The sequence below is a fragment of the Ambystoma mexicanum genome, chromosome 12 (assembly GCF_040938575.1).
Source record: "Ambystoma mexicanum isolate Mex_15411 chromosome 12, UKY_AmexF1_1, whole genome shotgun sequence".
NCBI classification, from domain to species: Eukaryota; Metazoa; Chordata; class Amphibia; order Caudata; family Ambystomatidae; genus Ambystoma; species Ambystoma mexicanum.
This window is the reverse complement of record NC_090936.1, coordinates 27,345,982-27,365,009: the sequence shown is the minus strand read 5'-3', so window position 1 is coordinate 27,365,009 and position 19,028 is coordinate 27,345,982.

Below are 19,028 nucleotides of genomic sequence, written 5' to 3'. Positions count from 1 at the left end.
ACTCAAACTCTTTGCTAAGAATTACAATAAAGAAATCCTTCTCACAAAAAACACTATTCAATGAAAGAATTGAAAAATCCAGTTCCAATACCAGGGAACTATTTGCTATACTAAGGGAACTAGAATCCCCCGTACCCCCACCAGATAACATAATCAAATACAAACAATGGTGCACCAGCATCCAAAACGCTCTAACCAACAAAATTAAAACTCTCCAAACTAAAATCACACTGAAAAAAGTTTCCCTAACCCCTAACGTATCGTCTCCTAGCAACCACACCAAAACGACCAAACCATCAGGCCCAAATCCTTTCAGATTCACCAAAATATCCATCCTAGAAACAGAAAGGGTTGTAGCTTCACTTAAACCATCCAACTGCAAAGGCGACAAATGCCCACCCCAGATAATGAAGGATGGTGCCAGGGACCTACCTCCCTTTGTAACCAAACTGATCAACGCCTCATTCTCCTCTAACACCATACCAAGCAACCTTATAGAATCCTGGGTTCTGCCTCTCCTCAAGAAGACCCCGCTATCCCCACCAACAACAGGCCCATCACCACGGCACCGTTCCTGTTAAAGATAATAATCAGAGTAGCATACCTACAAATCCAGCAATATCTAGAAACCCACAAACTCCTAGGGGCCCGCCAATCTGGATTCAGACCACAGCACGGTACTGAGACAGCCCTAATCGATCTTAAAACCCAGATCAACGAGATTAACGACAAAGGAAACACAGCCATGCTACTCCTCCTCGACCTGTCGGCAGCCTTTGACCTGGTAGATCACACAATCCTGTGTGAACACCTGGCCTCTGCTGCTCACTTCTCGATAGATTTCATAACCTGGATCCAATCATTCTTGGACAATCGAACCATGAGAGTCTTCTCCTCTCTAGCCTCAGCAGACCCCATAAAAATAACATGTGGTGTACCCCAGGGCTCCTGCATCTCCCCTACCCTCTACAACATCTTTACAAAGCCCTTATTTGACAAGTTGGACAGACTGGGTGTCACATACACTAATTATGCAGATGACGCCCAGATCCTCATACCCCTTTCGGGCAACTTCGACTCAGATACGGCCTTGGTAAACAAAATACATCTAATCATTCAGGCATGGATGGCCACACACGGCCTATGCCTGAATTATGAGAAAACCGAAATCCTGCTCCTCGGCTCCAACGCCAATCTAAAAAAACTCTGCCCCAACTACAAGGATTTCAACATCAATGGCAACACCATCACAGTTGCCAAAACAGTGAGAACTTTAGGCTTTCAACTAGATACAGCCTTGTCACTAAAAAAACAAGTAAATTCATTAGCCTCCTCTACTGCCTACACGTGCAAGCTAATCAGGGCAAGCAGAGCATTCACCTCCCAAGCTAGCTGCATCCTCATCGCTAATGCCCTAATACTCTCTAGACTCGATTATAGTAATGCCATGTACCTAGGAGCCAACAAATACATAACCGACAAACTTCAAACACTGCAAAACAATGCACTCAGAACAGCCCTTAACTTAGCCTCCAAGGAACAGATCGTCAATAAAAGAAGAGAACACAAATGGCTCAAAATCCGCGACCGCATCTCACTCAAAACAGCTTCACTCACTTTCAAATGCTTAAACAATGCAGCCCCCCATCTCGCAACCAGAATAGTAAAAAAAACGTCCACCCATCCCACCAGAATGATTAACTCTTACTGCCTGCAGGTACCCAAATTCAGATTAAAGAAAACGGGCGGCAATAGCTTCCCTGTCATGCAGCCCAACATTGGAATGCCCTCCTACCCAACATCAGAACAGACCAATCTTACTATAGCTTTAGGCGAAACACTCTCACCTGGCTACGATCCAATGATCCATACGACTGACCTGTGCCCTCTCACACCTACGATAGCCAACCTGACTGTATATATGTACATCCCTTAGATGACCCACCGAAGTGTAATTAACTGTATGTATATATGTATGTATATATGTAGATATGCCCTTCCTTTCACCAGATTCTACGTAATGTAATGATTTGCCCTTATACTCATATGTACCTTAACATGCAACTATGTTTTTATGTAATCTTATCCTCCTGTTCTCTGTTGCGCCGTTACCCCCGGGTTTTGCGCGCCATACCAAATAAATAAACAAACAAAGAAACAAACAGACCAAATAATCTGGGCTCCTGTAGTTAGTAGAACCAATGGGACGTCGTACTTTTAGTGAAGTCTACAGTGTCATAAATCTCCCCCGTCTCACCTGAGATTGCTTATTGCTCAGTTCCACAGGAAGATTCTTCTTGCGGGCGGATCGGGTCTTGTATAGGCTCGCACGAGTCTCGTCCGACTCCAGGGTGTGTTCAGAGTTCCCGGATACTCGCGGGTACAGGATGTCCAGGAAAGAAGTAGCAGTCGCTTATGTACGAAGATTCCAGGAGCAGATTGGAAGGGGAAAGTGGAAGGAAAAGAAGGAGGGACCAGGAACTAGGAATTAGAGAATTCGCCGAGCAGCAATACACATCTATTCACTACCTGTTGATAGCGTTGAGACGCGCGGGGCCGCGAGGGCGTGGCATATTTATGGAACGTGCCGTGTCTGACGTAAAGGCTGGTGCGAGGCAAGACGTGTGAGGCGGCCATGTTTGGAGTAACAATGAATACAAGCCCCGCCGCGATAAGGACCAGGAAGTCCAGAAGGGGTGCGTTCTATGGGCCATGACAGCATGCCTCCTCCGAAAACCTGTTCCGCCCGGTTTGCCCGGGTGTATGAGATGGAATCTTCTAAGCAATCAAGAGGTATTCAGGTTAGAAACTGGTTCCCAGGTTCTTTCGCTAGGAGGGTATCCTTTCCATTCAACCAGGTATTGAAGTTGACCCCGTTTGTACCTGGAATCGCATATTCTGGATACTTCATATTCCAGTTGATCGTCCACAATCACGGGACTGGGTCTGCAGGATTTTCAGGTGGATCAAATGTAGGGTTTTAATAGAGAAGTGTGAAAAACTGGGTGAATCTTCTTCCAGGAGTCAGGTAGCTTGAGCCGGAATGAGACTGGATTGATGATTTCTTTTATGGAAAATGGCCCATAGTACCGGGGGGCTAATTTGTTTGGCCGTAGATGTCGTGGTAGTAGTTTCGAGGACAACCAGACTTGATCACCAACGGAATAAGAAGGCGCTGGTCTTCCTTTGGAGTCCGCATAACGCTTGGTGCGTGTCTGAGCCTTTTCCAAATATTCCTTGGCTTCCTTGTGTATGTTGATGAGGGTTTTAATCCAGGAGTCGACAGTAGGTACTGGTATGGGATGTGGAAGAATAGAAGGTAAAACGGATGGGTGAAATCCTTGACTACAATAGAAAGGGGTGGTCTTGACTGCTGAGTGATCAGAATTGTTGTAGGCAAACTCAGCCACAGGTATAAGGAGTGACCAATCATCCTGGACCTTGGTGGCGAAACAACAAAGGTACTGTTCTAGGGTCTGATTTGCACGTTCCGTGGCTCTGTTGGTTTGTGGGTGATATCCTGATGAGAGAGCACGTTGAATCCCTAGAATGTGACAGAGATGTTTCCAGAACTTTGAGACGTATTGAGGTCCTCGGTCCGATATGATCTTGGAAGGAAGTCCATGAAGACGGAAAATGTGTTCCAGGAAGATTCCAGCAAGGATGGTAGTTTATACAGAGGTGTAAAATGAGCCATGTGAGTGAACGAGTCAATGGTGACCATGATCGTCGTATAGCCCCTGGAAGGTGGTAATTCCACAATAAAGTCTGTAGCGACAACTTCCAATGGTCTTGTCGGTACTGGAGGTTGCAATAGGAGGCCCGCCGGTCTCTTGTTATCGTGCTTGTTTTGACTGCATATAGAGCAGGCTTGGACGTACAGCCGTACGTCGGTCTTCATTTTAGGCCACCAGAATTGTCTTTGTATAAGACGGAGGGTATTGGAGATACCACGATGTCCGGAGTGGAAGGTATCGTGGCAGAGGTTTATTATCCTTTGTTGTAATTTCTGTGTGGGGATGACTTGGGCGTTATCCTTGAACAAATATCCGTCCTTCGATCTCAGATTCCACCGATTTTTTTATGGTAATGTCCTTCCAGAGCTCCGAGGATTGGGTTTGCATCCGTATTTCTTCCAAAAGACTGACTGCTTGGGCTATGAAAATCGTGTGAGGAAACATCTTGGAATAGGCCCTATCTTCAGCAGCTTCGTAGTCCGGACGCCGAGATAAGGCGTCAGCGATTATATTTTGTGTTCCAGGAACCTGACTGATATAGAACTGGTACTGGGCAAAGAAGAAGGCCCAACGGGCTTGACGACTATTCCTACACTCCAAGGATTGTAGAACTTGAAGGTTTCGATGGTCCGTACGAACCTGGACCGGATGTCTAGCTCCCAGCAGAAGATGTCGCCACTCCGTGAAGGCTTGTCGGATGGCTAATAGTTCCTTTTCCAAAACGGAATAATGTGTCTCACTGGGGGTCAGAGTTCGTGAAAGATATGCGATGGGGTGTTCCAATTTGTCTTCAAATTCTTGTTTTAAGACTGCTCCTATGGCGTAGTTAGAGGCATCCGTCTCTACTAGGAACAGCCGATTAATGTCGGGCTGAGCTAGGATGGGGGCTTGAGTAAATTCTATTTTCAGACGTTGGAATGCTTTGTCTTGAGGTGCAGACCAGAGGGAGGGAGTGTCTTTCTTCAAGAGAGCGGTGATCGGTTGAACAATCTCAGAAAAGGTGGGTATGAATCTCCAGTAAAAATTGGCAAGCCCCAGGAAGGATTGGACTTGTTTCATGGAAGTGGGAGTCGGCCAAGACAGTATGGCCTTTACCTACGAATGATCCATACCAATTCCTTCTGGACTAAGGACAAATCCCAGGTAATGAACTGAAGTAACGTAAAACAGACATTTCTGCGGTTTGGCCAGGAGTCTGTGTTCTCGTAGTCGTTGTAAGACTGCTTTCACGTGTTCTTCATGCTTTAAAGTATCTTTGGAATAAATTAAGTATCGTCCAGGTAGACGATGGCGAAGAGAAACAGCATGTCAGAGAACACCCTATCCATGAAGCGTTGGAAGACTGCGGGGGTATTAGCAAGTCCAAAGGGCATAACCAGGTATTCGTAATGGCCAAAGGGTGTTCTAAAGGCTGTTTTCCATTCGTCTCCTTCCTTAATACGAATCAGATGGCAGGCACCTCTGAGATCCAGTTTTGTGAAGATTACAGCTCCTCTGCTTCCAGGATATCCGAGATCAAGGGTAAGGGGTAACAGTCCTTGAGGGTACATTGATTTAGTCCATGGTAATCGAGACAAGGTCTAAGTTCCTTGGTGTCCTTCTTGGGAACAAAGAACTGCGAGGCTCCGGCTGGGGATTTCGATGGTTTTATGGTACCGTTTTCAAGATTGGTATCCAAGTATTCTCGGAGGGCCTTTTTGTCCGGTTCGGATAGGATGAACATCCTCTCAAAAGGAATCACTGCTGTCTATGGCACAGTCTTCGGGTCTGTGAGGGGGTAGAGCCTGTACTATGGTGTTTGAAAACACATCAGCATAATCCTGATAGGCTTTTGGGACCTGAATGATGTTGGAAACCATGAGTGTCTCTGGTTGATCTGTTGGAGTAGCATTGAACGACATCAAGGAAGGACTCAGGGACAAACAATGTGATAGGTAATACTCTGAGCCCAGAAATAAGGATACTGCTGTCCAATTGATGTATGGATTGTGCTTCTGCAACCAGGGCATGCCTAGTACCATGGGGTAGTGGGCTGATTTGATGATATCAAACTTGATCAGTTCCTGGTGATGATTTATTGAAAGTTGTATTTCCTTGGTCTGTAAGGATATGGGTCCTGAACTGAGGGGTCTACCATCAATTGCCTCCACAGGTTGCATTATATCCCGGGCTTCATATGGAATACGGTACTTAAAGACCCAATCTTGATCGATGAATACTCCCATAGCCCCACAATCCACCAGGGCCAAAATGGGGTAGGTCTCCTTCTTTGATAACGATAAGTAGGCTTGGAGAACCACTAGATTGTTCTGTCCAGGAGAGTTCAAGGATGGAATAAATGTGGAGCAAACTTCTCCCTCCCGACACATCGCTCCATCTAGGATCGGGAGCTGGCATTTCCCGAATGCCGTGGAGGGGCTAGAGGGCATTCTCTAACCAGATGTTTATCTGAGGCACAATACATGCACAAGCCTGTGTGGATCCTTCTCATCCTTTTTTGTGGTGAAATAGGTCCACGGAAGGCTCCTATTTGCATGGGTTCCGGGTCAATGTCAGGGGTTGGAGCAGGATCAGTCTTTACTGAAGCCTCAAGGGAACTCCTTTGGAAAGGCATCTTGGTCTTTCTTCTCTCAGCCTTTCTTTCCTGGATTCGGAAGTCTATTTGCATGGCTAGGTCCATAAGAGCCTGAAATGAGCTAGGACGAGCCACTCTGGCTAATTCATCCTTTATATCCTCGTTTAGGCCCCTACGGAAGTGAGTGAAACTTGCTTCCAGGGACCAATCTGCTTCCTTGGCCAATTGTTTGAATCTAGTAACATATGTTAGCATATCCTGGGCACTATAAACCTGTTCTGGGCGGTCGAACATGGTTTTGAGTGCCTGTATAAATCCATCATAGTCGTCCAGGAGGGCATGTCCAGTGTTGACTAGGGGAGTAGCCCGGGTTAATGCATTCCATGTGAGGTACGAGATTATGAAGCACACCTGTGCCATGGAAGTTGAAAAATAGTAGGGCTTAAAGGTAAAATGCACCAAGCAGCAGTCCAGGAATCCACATAGGAATTTTGCCGAGCCATCATACTTGTCTACTACTCCACCCAGTAAAACACTCTCCTTGTTAGCAGAGTCACGAGACAAAACAAGTTGCTTTAATGCAGCATTCTCAGCTTTTAAGTTTTGCACCTCAGTTGTTAGTTCTTGCATGCCACGCATGAGATCCTGGACTGCTTTCTCCATAACGGTATCAGTGTTGATCGTTTGGCATCTCAAACTGTCATTAATCTCCCCCCGTCTCACCTGAGATCGCTTATTGCTCAGTTCCGTGGGAAGATTCTCCTTGCGGGCAGATCGGGTCTTGTATAGGCTCGCACGAGTCTCGTCCGACTCCAGCGTGTGTTCAGAGTTCCAGGATACTCGCGGGTACAGGATGTCCAGGAAGGAAGTAGCAGTCGCTTATGTACGAAGATTCCAGGAGCAGATTGGAAGGGGAAAGTGGAAGCAAAAGAAGGAGGGACCAGGAACCAGGAACTAGGAATTAGAGACTTCGCCGAGCAGCAATACACGTCTAGTCACTACCTGTTGATAACGTTGAGACGCGCAGGGCCGTGGGGGCGTGGCATATTTATGGAACGTGCCGTGTCCGACGTAAAGGTTGGTGCGAGGCGAGACGTGTGAGGCGGCCATGTTGGGAGTAACAATTAATACAAGCCCCGCTGCGATAAGGACCAGGAAGTCCAGAAGGGGTGCGTTCTATGGGTCATGACATACAGTAGTCATTTTTGAAGGAAGGGCTTAGACCCCTACCTGACAGTGTTTACCCAACCCCCTCACCCTGTTACCATGTACAGATATAGTACCTATAGTAAAGTTACTTTTCCTAACCAATAGAATTGCATTTTAACTTTTGAGTGTTACACGTCAATGATGATGAGTTTTGAGTATAAATGTTACAACTTGTATGAAGTTCGTTGGAGTTGAAGCGAGAAGGACAATCACATCACTGCTGATATCCATAACTCCCCATTTTTTGTACTTGTCATTAAACGGACTCCCTTTGCCAAACCATTGAGTTGTACTTATTGATTGGTGTTGGAGTAATAAATCTGCACCCCCATCCATCTCACGGGTGCAGCTATCTTGTCATAAAGTACTTTTGAGCAAGCCTTGGCTTTAAGGGCTGGCCGGGGGTCTCGGAGTACACTTGGTAGCAGAGGATGGTTATTGATTATCGATTAGAATAAGACACCCATTGACCGTCGACGTAAAGTAACTCTAGGTCTTCGGCAATATCATGAGTCCTTTGCCATTCAGTTGAGTAGACTGTGAAGCTCCCTGTAGACAGTGGTATTGTAAGAAAACAAAACCTGCAGAACAAGGTCTGAAGGGACCTGTGCTTCCTCACGTAACCTCTTCCCATTCCTACGGGCAGCTGAACGGCAGAAAAGCCAAAGAAGGCGGTGCAAAGGCAGTGATCCCGAGGGTCCAGAGAAGAAACATGTGAACAGTGAGTGAAAAAGACTAAGGGCCTCATCACGAGTTGAGCGGTAACGCCGGCGCTATTAGCGCCGGTGTTACTAGCCCTACCGCCAAACCCCCCGGTGCTAATAGTGCAGGATCACGGGTTTGGTGGAACGGGTATTGCCCATTCCCCACTGAACCCATTCGGGAATTCCCCATTCCCCATTGGGCTCAATGGGGAATTTTCACACTCTTACTGCCGGCGGATTTCCCGCCGGCGGTAATAGCACAAACTTTCAGCAGATTTCCCCCCAGCTCAGAGCTGGGGAGAAATCCGCCAAAGCCCTGATTTGGTGGACCCTTAAATCCGGCAGTAATAGCGCTACCGCCGGATTTAAGGGTTACCGCCAAACTCGTGATGAGGCCCTAAATGTTTTGGCAAAAGTGCATGCTTTAGAACAAGTAAAGGGAAAAGATAACGGAGGGAGGTGTGAAAACAAAATATAGCTAGAAGTAGGGAAGAATGTATATATATAGGGGGAAGGGAATAATGACTCGAGAATAATGAAGTAAATAGAGGAAGGATACCGGGCAGGACACTCGAGAAGAGAGAGGTTATCGGGCAGGACACCCGAGAAGAGAGAGGATTCGCCTTATTCCTACGCTAATACAGTGGCTAGAAGAAACGTGTATCCAGAGTCCCAAATAAAGGGGAACGAATAGACTACGACAGCGTTTAAAGGCGCCGCGAAAGGGATACGTTTAAACTCCATGTCGGGGTAATTTTAGAGGCAGAGATACATGTGACCAGCTGGTGTTCGTCTAGCCTGTTAAACGTCTGTCTTACATGTTGTTTGCTGTGACGTCATAAGTTGAACATTTTCTTTAGAAGAACTGACTTAAATTTCACGCGATTCAATAACTGAGATATTATATTATACGAATTGATGGTTTTTGAGTAAAATAGAAGATACGGGATTGGAGCTTGCCGTGATTGGTGTTCGCTCATATTGTGGGAATTGGTCAAGTTACGTGAAGCTTTGACAAGTGTTATATAAGGAGAAAGGGAACAGATCTAAACATGGAGGACATAACTCCATTAGCACACCTGTTCAAACAGTTGCCGAAACATGCAGCTAAACTGAAAAAAATACAGTACAGAGTGGGTTAAAGGAACCATCCACAAGATTTTTATGCCATGGCCACAAGGCGGGTCCTTATCTAAAGCTGTTTTGCAACACATGATGACATATTTGCACGCCACATACATGGGCAAAAAGTTAGACAAATGCCTAGCTGTTCTAGAGCTTTGGAAAATGTATGAACCAGAAAAGGGAGAGGAGCCGCCAATAGAATGGATACTTAATGTATGTTCAGAGTGGGATGAGACGCCTACCGCGCCACCCACCCCATCCAAAACGAAGATTGAAGAAAATAAAGATGAGGGGTTATACCCGCTGAGAGAACTTAAAGCAGCTACAGGGTATAGCAACCCGGCATATGAGTCACCTACGGAAAGTAGTGACGAAAATCAAGGGAAAGATAAAGATAAGGATATCACCTCCACAGTCCCAAGGGACAAGGAGAGACGGGATGATGAAAGAAGGGACCAGACATAGACAAGTGCATCTCTTGATAAGGAGAGAGAAGGTAAAAGGTGGAAAGGAAGCGAAGATAGAACTAATGAGATGGCATATGCAAAAAACAAATGGATGGGAGTGCAAATGTTATTGAAACTCGATGGCAAAGGCATTGATGATGCGAAACAAAAGCAGAGGCTAGACAATGTACAGAATAAGGAGAAAGAGAAAGAATTGAGAGACGATAGAATAAGGAAAAAAGAGAGAGAAAAGAACAGTAATATCACGAAGAGCAAGAAAGACAGCTCGATCACAAACAGAGAGCAGTCAATGATCAAGACAGACAGGAGCAGCGTAAATTAGAGGAAGAGCAAAGAATATGAGAGAAAAGAATAAAGAGACAAAGGGATGAGGAAATCCGAAGGGCTGATGAACGCAGAAACGAAAAGAAAAAGGAAGAAGATAGGGTCTGAGAAGAGGCAAGGAAGCGCAGAGAATTCGATGGCGATGTAGAACGTAAGCGAAGACAGAGAGCAGGCGATCTTGAATATCTGCAGAGAGAGGTTAAAAAACCTGATCCAGTGGTAGATTGGGAAGACATCGAAGAATTCTTCCCTGCGTACGATTCAGTACCAGGCACGCCTAGGGCGAATATTGAAGATGACTTTGACACCAGAAGCATTGGAGAAACGATCAATAGAATATATGACGAAATGGGTTTAGAACAAATACCCCAAGGGGAGGGGGAAGACGAGCGCCTAGAGACGAGCGCCTAGAGAGCAATATTGAAGACTTTACGACACTGAGGATGTCTCCCGAAGTAGTGGGAATAGAGAACTATCCCTGGATAGACTAGAAATAAGTAGGACCAAAGAAGACATAAGAAGTGGCACGAGTCTGACTCAGAAAGGGAGGAGCGTGAGGAAAAGGAGGAAGAGAGAAGGAGCGAAAAACTATTACCAAGGGAAAAAGGGATAAGATGGTCAGACACTAGTGAGTCTGCACCGAGGGCATCAGAGTCAGTCATGCAGTCAGACAGACACGAAGAAGTATCTCACGGTCAGAGGGGGGGTGTCACCACTGCCCTATGTGAACAGGCTTAGGACATTACCAGGCAGGCAGCGATGCGGGAACATTACCCCTGCAGTAGACAGGAGAACAATGAGAGAAGAGAGAGAGAGAGCTATACATCCCAATTTCCGTTACTCGAGAAAGGGGGAGCAAGACCACAATATATTCCATGGCCACACATGGATCGAGAAAATTTGAAAACAAGCTTCCAATGTTGACATCGGGAGCCAGAAAATAGATACACGAGTTAGAAAAAATGACAGGAGGGAACACGTTAGCTATAGGGGATATCAAGGGTCTCTTAATCGCCATACTTGGTGAGAGAGCAGACAATGTGTGGACATGGGCAGGTTACCCTGGTGTGTCCACAATTAATGCCGCACATGACAGAGCTCCATTTAACAATTACAGAGCCGCGGTATGGAAGGCACTACGAGTGCTTTACCCAGACACTTACGATATGGGACCTATAATGACATGTAAAATGAAGGAATCTGAGGATCCGTTGATTTACATGCAGAATATTCAAGACACATGGGTACTCGAGACTCATGAATCTTGGGGGAAATCTATACCTTTGTTCTACCATATATTGTGCCAAGGGCTGCCAGAGCCGGTGCAGAAACAGCTCAAGAAATTGGTACGAATCGATGATAAACCTTGGTCAGAAATACAGCTGACCATTACACACTATTGCAGGCTACTGCAAGAAAAGAATCACAAAAAGGAAGCTGCACGAAAGGGTGAGGAAGCGAAATTGGTACAGAAGAAATTGTCAAAATATGCTCTTGAGGGAGCCATGATAACTAGCACAGCCTGCAGCAGGTCAATAATCCACAACAGAATAATCAGGGCAGTACTGGGTTTTACCCCCAGAGAAGAGGATTTAGGGGAAGACGATGGAAGAGTAATCAGGGAGGTTTCCAGAATAATCAAGGAGGTTTCCAAAACATGCAAAATGGCAATCAAGACATGTCAAATGGGCAAATGATCCGACCAACGCCAGTATGTTGGTTGTATGGAATGACAGGGCATTTAGCATGCACATGCAGAAATCAAAGCATGACACAAAACGCTCAAGGAATAGGAGCAGGCGTGGCAAATCCACCCACCTTTGCACAACAGGGAGTTGCACAGAATCACACGGTGCAACAACAACAAGCGCCAGGAGCGCAACAAGGTTTGCAACCTCAAAATATAGTGAGTTTTGCACAAGGGCAGTCTCAACATTCACTGTTGCAATTGTCACAAATGTTGAGCACAGGGCAGACCGTGAACCCTGGAATGGGAAGTAACACTGGGAATGGGGGAAATCCATCAACACACAGAGGGCCCAAACTATATATGCACTAGGACAGCTCACTTGGAGCCCTGATCTGTTCTATCCTATCAGTGACACCAGAACCTCGCCGGGAACCTAGGGTAGATGTCGTTATAGGGGATAAAGAATATTCCTTCTTAGTTGACACGGGCGCAACATGTTTGTGCATATGTGAAAGCAAGTTTTCCTTGTCTGGCGATGCCATAAATACTCAGAGTTTCACACGAGCTACAAGTCGTTTTCCCTTCGCAAACGCGCTTACAGTCTCTATAGGAGAATGTGAGATAAATGTGCCTTTATTATATTCACGACAGACCCCAGTAAACATTCTGGATCGAGATCTAGTGACGAAGTTAAATATGACAATCTCCTTCACGGAGGAGGGCATAGTATGTTCAATTATAGGAATGCACTATTCAAACGTATGCGAAATGATTAGAGCATACACAGGATAGACAGCTATGAGGGCTACACCATTAGAGCCAGAAATATTTGCGTATGGAATACGTGTGGTAATGGCAGGGCAGCCAGGTCTTGCAGACAAAATCATGAGAACCCCAGATTAATTTTTATTCAGGCCAAGAATACCTATGCACGAGGAAAAGGGACAAGTATTTCCCTTGATGATACACACAGCTGCAGTACGAGGGAAAATGGCCTTGATAGATGTTTATGACCACGAAGGCCGACAATGATGCACAGTCATTGCCATTGAAGAAGAATACTGATTGACTGACGTCACTGATGACGATCTGTTTGAAGAGCAAGCAGGTATGGAAGAGACAACAGTGGAGGTCAGTCTCACCTTTTGGGTGAGAATGATCAAAAGGGAAGTGCCTCAGAGAATGATGTTGGCACGAAACCGTCCTGAATATTTTGATGACAACATGGCCCAGGTGCCTGTCTCAGTGTGGACCACAGGACCCTATGACGTAGGCCTATTGAAAGGGGTTGGAGCGGTGAAAATTAAGCTAAAACCAAGAGCAATTTTACCCAAAGCATGACGATATCCCATGTCCCGAGAGGCAGATGAAGGGATTTTTAAGACAATTTCTGCCATGATGGAGCAAGGCATCTTAGTAACGTCAGAGTCACCATGTAATACGTCAGTGTACCCTGTGAAAAAAAGTAAAGGAGGGTCTTGGAGGCTAGTTCAAGATCTGAGGCCGATAAATGATACTGTTGAAGCCGAGTTCCATTTAGTCCCTAACCTGGCTACAATCCTATGTAATATACCTGTTGAGGCAAAATATTTCACAGTGATTGACTTGAAAAATGCATTTTTCTCAATCCCATTGCACCGTGACTCACAAGATCTGACATCATTCACATTCAGACAGATACGTCTAAAAAGCACAAGGCTACCCCAGGGATACTGTGAGTCTCCTTCTATCTTTAACAGAGTCCTACAGATGGACCTAAGCAATATTGCATTGGCAAGTGTTGTTCTGCAATATGTGGATTACATTTTAATTTGCAGCACGACAGAGGAGCAATGCAGGCATGATTCTGTTCAGCTGTTGACTATACTGGCTGAGAAAGGATATAAGGTTGACAAGTAAAAGCTACAATATTGTCAACAAGAAGTGCTGTACATAGGCCAGCTGATCTCACATGAGGGAAAAAGAATGACCCCAGAAAGGGCTGATGCCATATTGAACACGGCTAAGCCACACACGATAAAACAGATGCAGAGCTTCTTAGGCCTGTGCAACTATGCCAGGGCATGGGTCTTCGACTATAGCTCTTACACCAAGCCTTTGCTTCAGGCCTTAAAGAAGGCCCAAGTGACAAAAGAAAAAATGGAATGGTCTGAGACCATGGAGGAAGGATTTTCTGAACTCAAAAGAGCAATTTGCACAGCACCAGTTTTTGGGATTCCCAATTATGCAGAGGAATTTTACCTGTTTTCACACACGAATGGCAGTGTTATGACGGCAGTGCTAACTCAGAGAACCACATTGGGGTACAAGCCCCAGGCATATTGCAGTGGGAATTTGGACCCAGTGATGAAAGGCCATTTCTCTTGTGAACAAAGTTTGGCTGCTGCAGTGTTTGCCATCGAAAAAGCTACTACCATTGTAATGGGATGCTCAATGATGCTGTACGTCGAGCACTCACTATTTGCTATTCTAGATAAACCAAAGGACACACTGACATCTCAGAGAGCGTCTGCTTATGAAGTGGTCATATCAAATCCATCGATTAAGGTAGTCCGATGTAAGATAGTGAACCCAGTTATGTTTATATCAGAGCCAGTCACTGAAGGAGAACCAATACATGACTGTGCGAACTATGAACAATTCTATGATGAAATTCTCAGGGTAAAAGAAAATGCTTTGACAGAAGGAGGAAGTGTCTTTATTGACGGTTCTTCGAGAATCGATCAAAATGATGGGCAAAGATATACAGGCGGTGCTGTAATGAAACACCGAAAATTGAGAATTTCGAATACTCCTTAATGCACGAATACCATATCTCATTATTCAGCACAGGCTGCAGAATTATTGGCGTTGATACTCGCTATTGAGAATCACGCAGACCAGGAAGTAACGGTGTACAGTGACTCTGCCTATGTGACATCAACAGTACATGCAAGCTTAGCGCGCTGGAAAAGGAGGGGCTACCTCCGAGCAGACAGCACGCCAGTGCAGCATGCAGCCTTATTGGACAGGCTGATCAAGGCACTACAGCTCCCAGTGGGCATAGCAGTCGTGAAATGCGCCGCCCACACGAAAGGGACAGATTTTATCTCACATGGAAACCAAGCAGCAGACACGGAAGCCAAACGTATTGCATCCAAGATTGAGATGATCATGGAAGTGGAAGTCACCCATATCAATGAGAGAATGATGATTGCACAAACTACACTTGAGAGCTATAACAATCTAGGGCAAACACAGTTGATGGAACTCCATGGGGAGGCACCACAGGAAGAGAAAAATCTATGGAAACGGCAAGGGTGTTCTTTAAACCCCTCTGATAGTTTGTGTTCACAAGACAACACTGGTAAACTGGTAATGCCTATAGCCCTGTTAAAATGAGCGCTGGAACAGCTACATTATACGGCACACATGACAAAGGAAAATATAGCGGCAACGCTCGCAGAAGACTGGTTCATACCGAATTTAACCGAGCACGTTACATTTTTTTTTATAGTGAACTATGTAATCTGCCAACAATTCACAGCTGGGCACACATTAAAAGTAATGAGAGGAGTCATCCCCAAGCCAAATGGGCCTTTTCAGCACTTACATGTTGATTACGTCGACATGATTCAAGTATGGAACGGGTACAGATACTTAAATGTTGTGGTGTGTCAATTCTCTAGATGGATAGAGGCAGGTCATTGTACACACCCAGACTCTACCTGTGCAGCCAAATTTTTTGTGAGATAAGTGTTCCCCAGGTGTGGGGTGTGTAAAGTCATGAGAACAGATAATGGAGCTCACTTTGTAAATGAGATTTTCGAACAGATTAGCTTGCTGCTTGGTATAAAGCCCAAGTTCTCGTCGGCGTATCATCCGCAAGGTAACGGGATCTGTGAGAAGCTCAACGGCTTATTAAAGGAAAGGATAGCCAATTTGAAGCTTACTCTAAGAAAGGGATGGTTGCACTGCCTTCTCTTGGCACTGTATGCACTCAGGAACCAACCCAGTTCCGACCATCATCTTACGCCATACGAGATAGCCACAAGAAGAAGAATGCACACTCCCTTGACACCCCAAGATAGAGCTAGATGTGATGCCCAGTCAACAGGAGAAATCCTAGGGTCTGAAATGCAAAATTACCTGAATTGCATGACATCTTGCCTTACTGTAATTTCAGACCAGCTGCAGTGATGATGAAAAGGGTGCAGGGCAGCACGGAACACAGAAGGAGATACTACTACAGGCACAGCTCAAGGACTTTGTATACCATCCGTTTTCCATGGAGATATCGTCCTGGTAAAGAACCATACGAGAAAAAGGTAGGACGAGCCAAGTATTAATGGTCCCTTTACAGTAGAGGACTGCACTCCCTCCGCAGTGAAACTACAAGGCAGGAGAGCTTGGATTTTTCTGGGCGATATCAAACCCTACATCGGAGAAGGCCCCATGCCTGCACCCTAGCGCGACGAGACTACGAGCGATGGGGAAGAAACACAGCACGTGCAGACGAGATCCATGACGAAGAAAAAGGACGCTTGAGCAACAGAAAAGTAAAGACAAAGGAACTTTTGTGAGATAGTTGTGGTTTCACTTTGGACATTCCTCTGAGTAAAAAGGAGGATAAGGACAGATAAACTGGACACTTTGTGCATCCTAGTTGCAGGGTGAAGAAGACAATTGCACTTACAAAACCACAACATAGCACGGTTGTTGAATTTGAACTTTGGATTGAGACACTAAAACTGTGACGCGAAAATAACATGCCAAACTTTGATCAAGGACACATAAATTGGAAGAAAATACAGTACCCCGACTCATTCCACACCGAGACCTTGTTTGGAATCACTTATGGTGTCCCACAGTAGTGACATCACCAAAGACGTGGTGACATACTTCAATCTAGTGCTAAGATTGTACCCGTCACTGGTAGGGAGGCTCAGAAGTGTCACTGACTTTCTTCAAGATCCTGAAAACGAAAAGATCATAAAGAGCAATTCCTCCTACTTCCTGAATTCAGTGCGGAGAAGCCAAATGTTCCAAGCAAAGAAGGAAGTAAATGAGCTTGTCAGTACATTGTTTTTCCGTATAATCGAAGACTGTCCAAATCTTGTCGGAAGAACAACAGATGTACTCATGTTTCTTCAAGATCCAGCAAATACAGAACATCTTAGCAAACTCCAAAATAACATTGTGATCTTAGCTGTACTCCACGCAAACGGAACGTGCAGGCACTGTTTACATTGAATGAGAGCAAATAGTTCCAAACCTCAGCAAGACAGAACAAATGTCCCTGTCGCCAGAAGACAGTATGTTGGCCAGCAACGTTTTCTTTCGTTTAATTACTGACTTTGCAGAGCTAGTGGGGAGACCTGTCGATGTTGACTTCCTCACCTTCATCAGAGATCCACCTAATGCTACACAGATGGGCATGCTCTTGCATGGAATAGTGATGCAAGTGGAACCCTCCAACCATCAGCAGAACTATTTGAGAAGATTTTAGACTTTCTGCCGAGGGACAGATCGAGAGAACATTGCCAGAGATTTCCTTTCTTATTTTCCATTAACAAAGGCAACATGTCTTTGGGAATGAAGCAGATCAGGGGCACAGACTGGGAACTGCCATACTTTGAACATGCACAGTAAAGAGACTTGCTGAATTATCACTTAATTTTGACACTTCCCCCTATTTTAGTAAAGTAACTATATCCTGAGATAATAGACAGTTCATTATTCACAAGAGGGGGAACAATTGTGTAACACCTGCAATTCACAACAAAGAATTCGAAAGACAATATTTTTTGAAGGAGTATAGTAAAAGTTAACATTTTGACAAATGATCGATATGGGGATCCAGAGCAGCAACCTTGTCCTCCAAAGGAGGAAAGAAGTCCACATTTCTCTGGAAGTAAATGCTGCTGCCTGACATACAGGGGAATAATGTATTTGTGTATTATATTCATCATTGTTTTATTGTCATTAACGATCAGAACTGCATTTTTTGTTGGTGCACAAAGCGTTCCTATTCCAGTGCACCCACCTAATGATGTGCACATGAAACCCACAAAAGAACCCAGACCCTACATAGTCATTCCAGTCCCTAGAAGATTTGATGGTGGAATGAATGAACTTGATATGGATGTGATTAGCAATGACGCACACACACTTGTGGTGACAGATGAATTAAAAAGCTGGAGAAAGGGTCGGCAAAGCATGAATGTGACAAGATTACTGACAACCACACGCATGCAAACACGGAATGCACACGCAACAGGCCTAATGTCAATGACTTCGGGACCACAATCCAAAGATTGGGAAAAGAAAAGACTGCCTACTATGAGAAATATAACTACAAGTAAAGTGAAGAGCCAAATGAAGGAAGCAGACATAGTGGAAAAACTAGAGGAGTTGCAGAAGAAACCAACAGAAATGACAGTAATGAACCCCCCTGAGACGACACTGATGGAGACAAAAACAAACTCAAAGAAGATCTCACGAACACAGCTGATAGCAGAATCCATATGGCCATGATTAGACTGGGCCAGGAAGAGGCAAGAGGAAATAGAAAGAATTGCCAGACTTTCCTCCAATCAAATGGCACAGATGAGGAGGCGTGCACCATGGACCAGGATACCTGAGAATCCTCCAGCAAGAAGGAGCCATATAGATGCATTCAGGGATGTAGTGATAGCAAACTACATGAAAACCTTGAGAATGAAGAGAAGCATGCATGGAGACGACAGCGAACTAAACGATTACTTGGACAGCACAGCACATTTGGGAAACAACATTTGGTACCAGCACATGAAAGAAGTTGGAAGACGAAAATCAGAAGGGGAATGCTTTGTTTGTGCACTCCTACCATACAGCATGGGGAAGTCAAAAATCTTCGTAGCTGTAGAAATTGATATCCAGACAGCACATTGTCTTTCGCATGTAGCTACGTGCGAAAGACAGTGTGCTGTCTGGACATCAATTTCTACAAGACCAGAGACCAGTTCATGGGTAGTGATGCCTCGCTAATATGGGCAACTGAAACAGTCTATCCCGATGAAGATGATTATGTTCAAGACATAAAGGCAAGAAACAGAGCTCATACTAGGAACCATGTGATCCGGTATGAGAAATCTGGAGTGAAAGGAGCAGAAATCAGATGGGAAGTAAATCAGAAGCTAAATGTCCAAGGGAAAACTCCAGAAGAAGCTCAAAGTT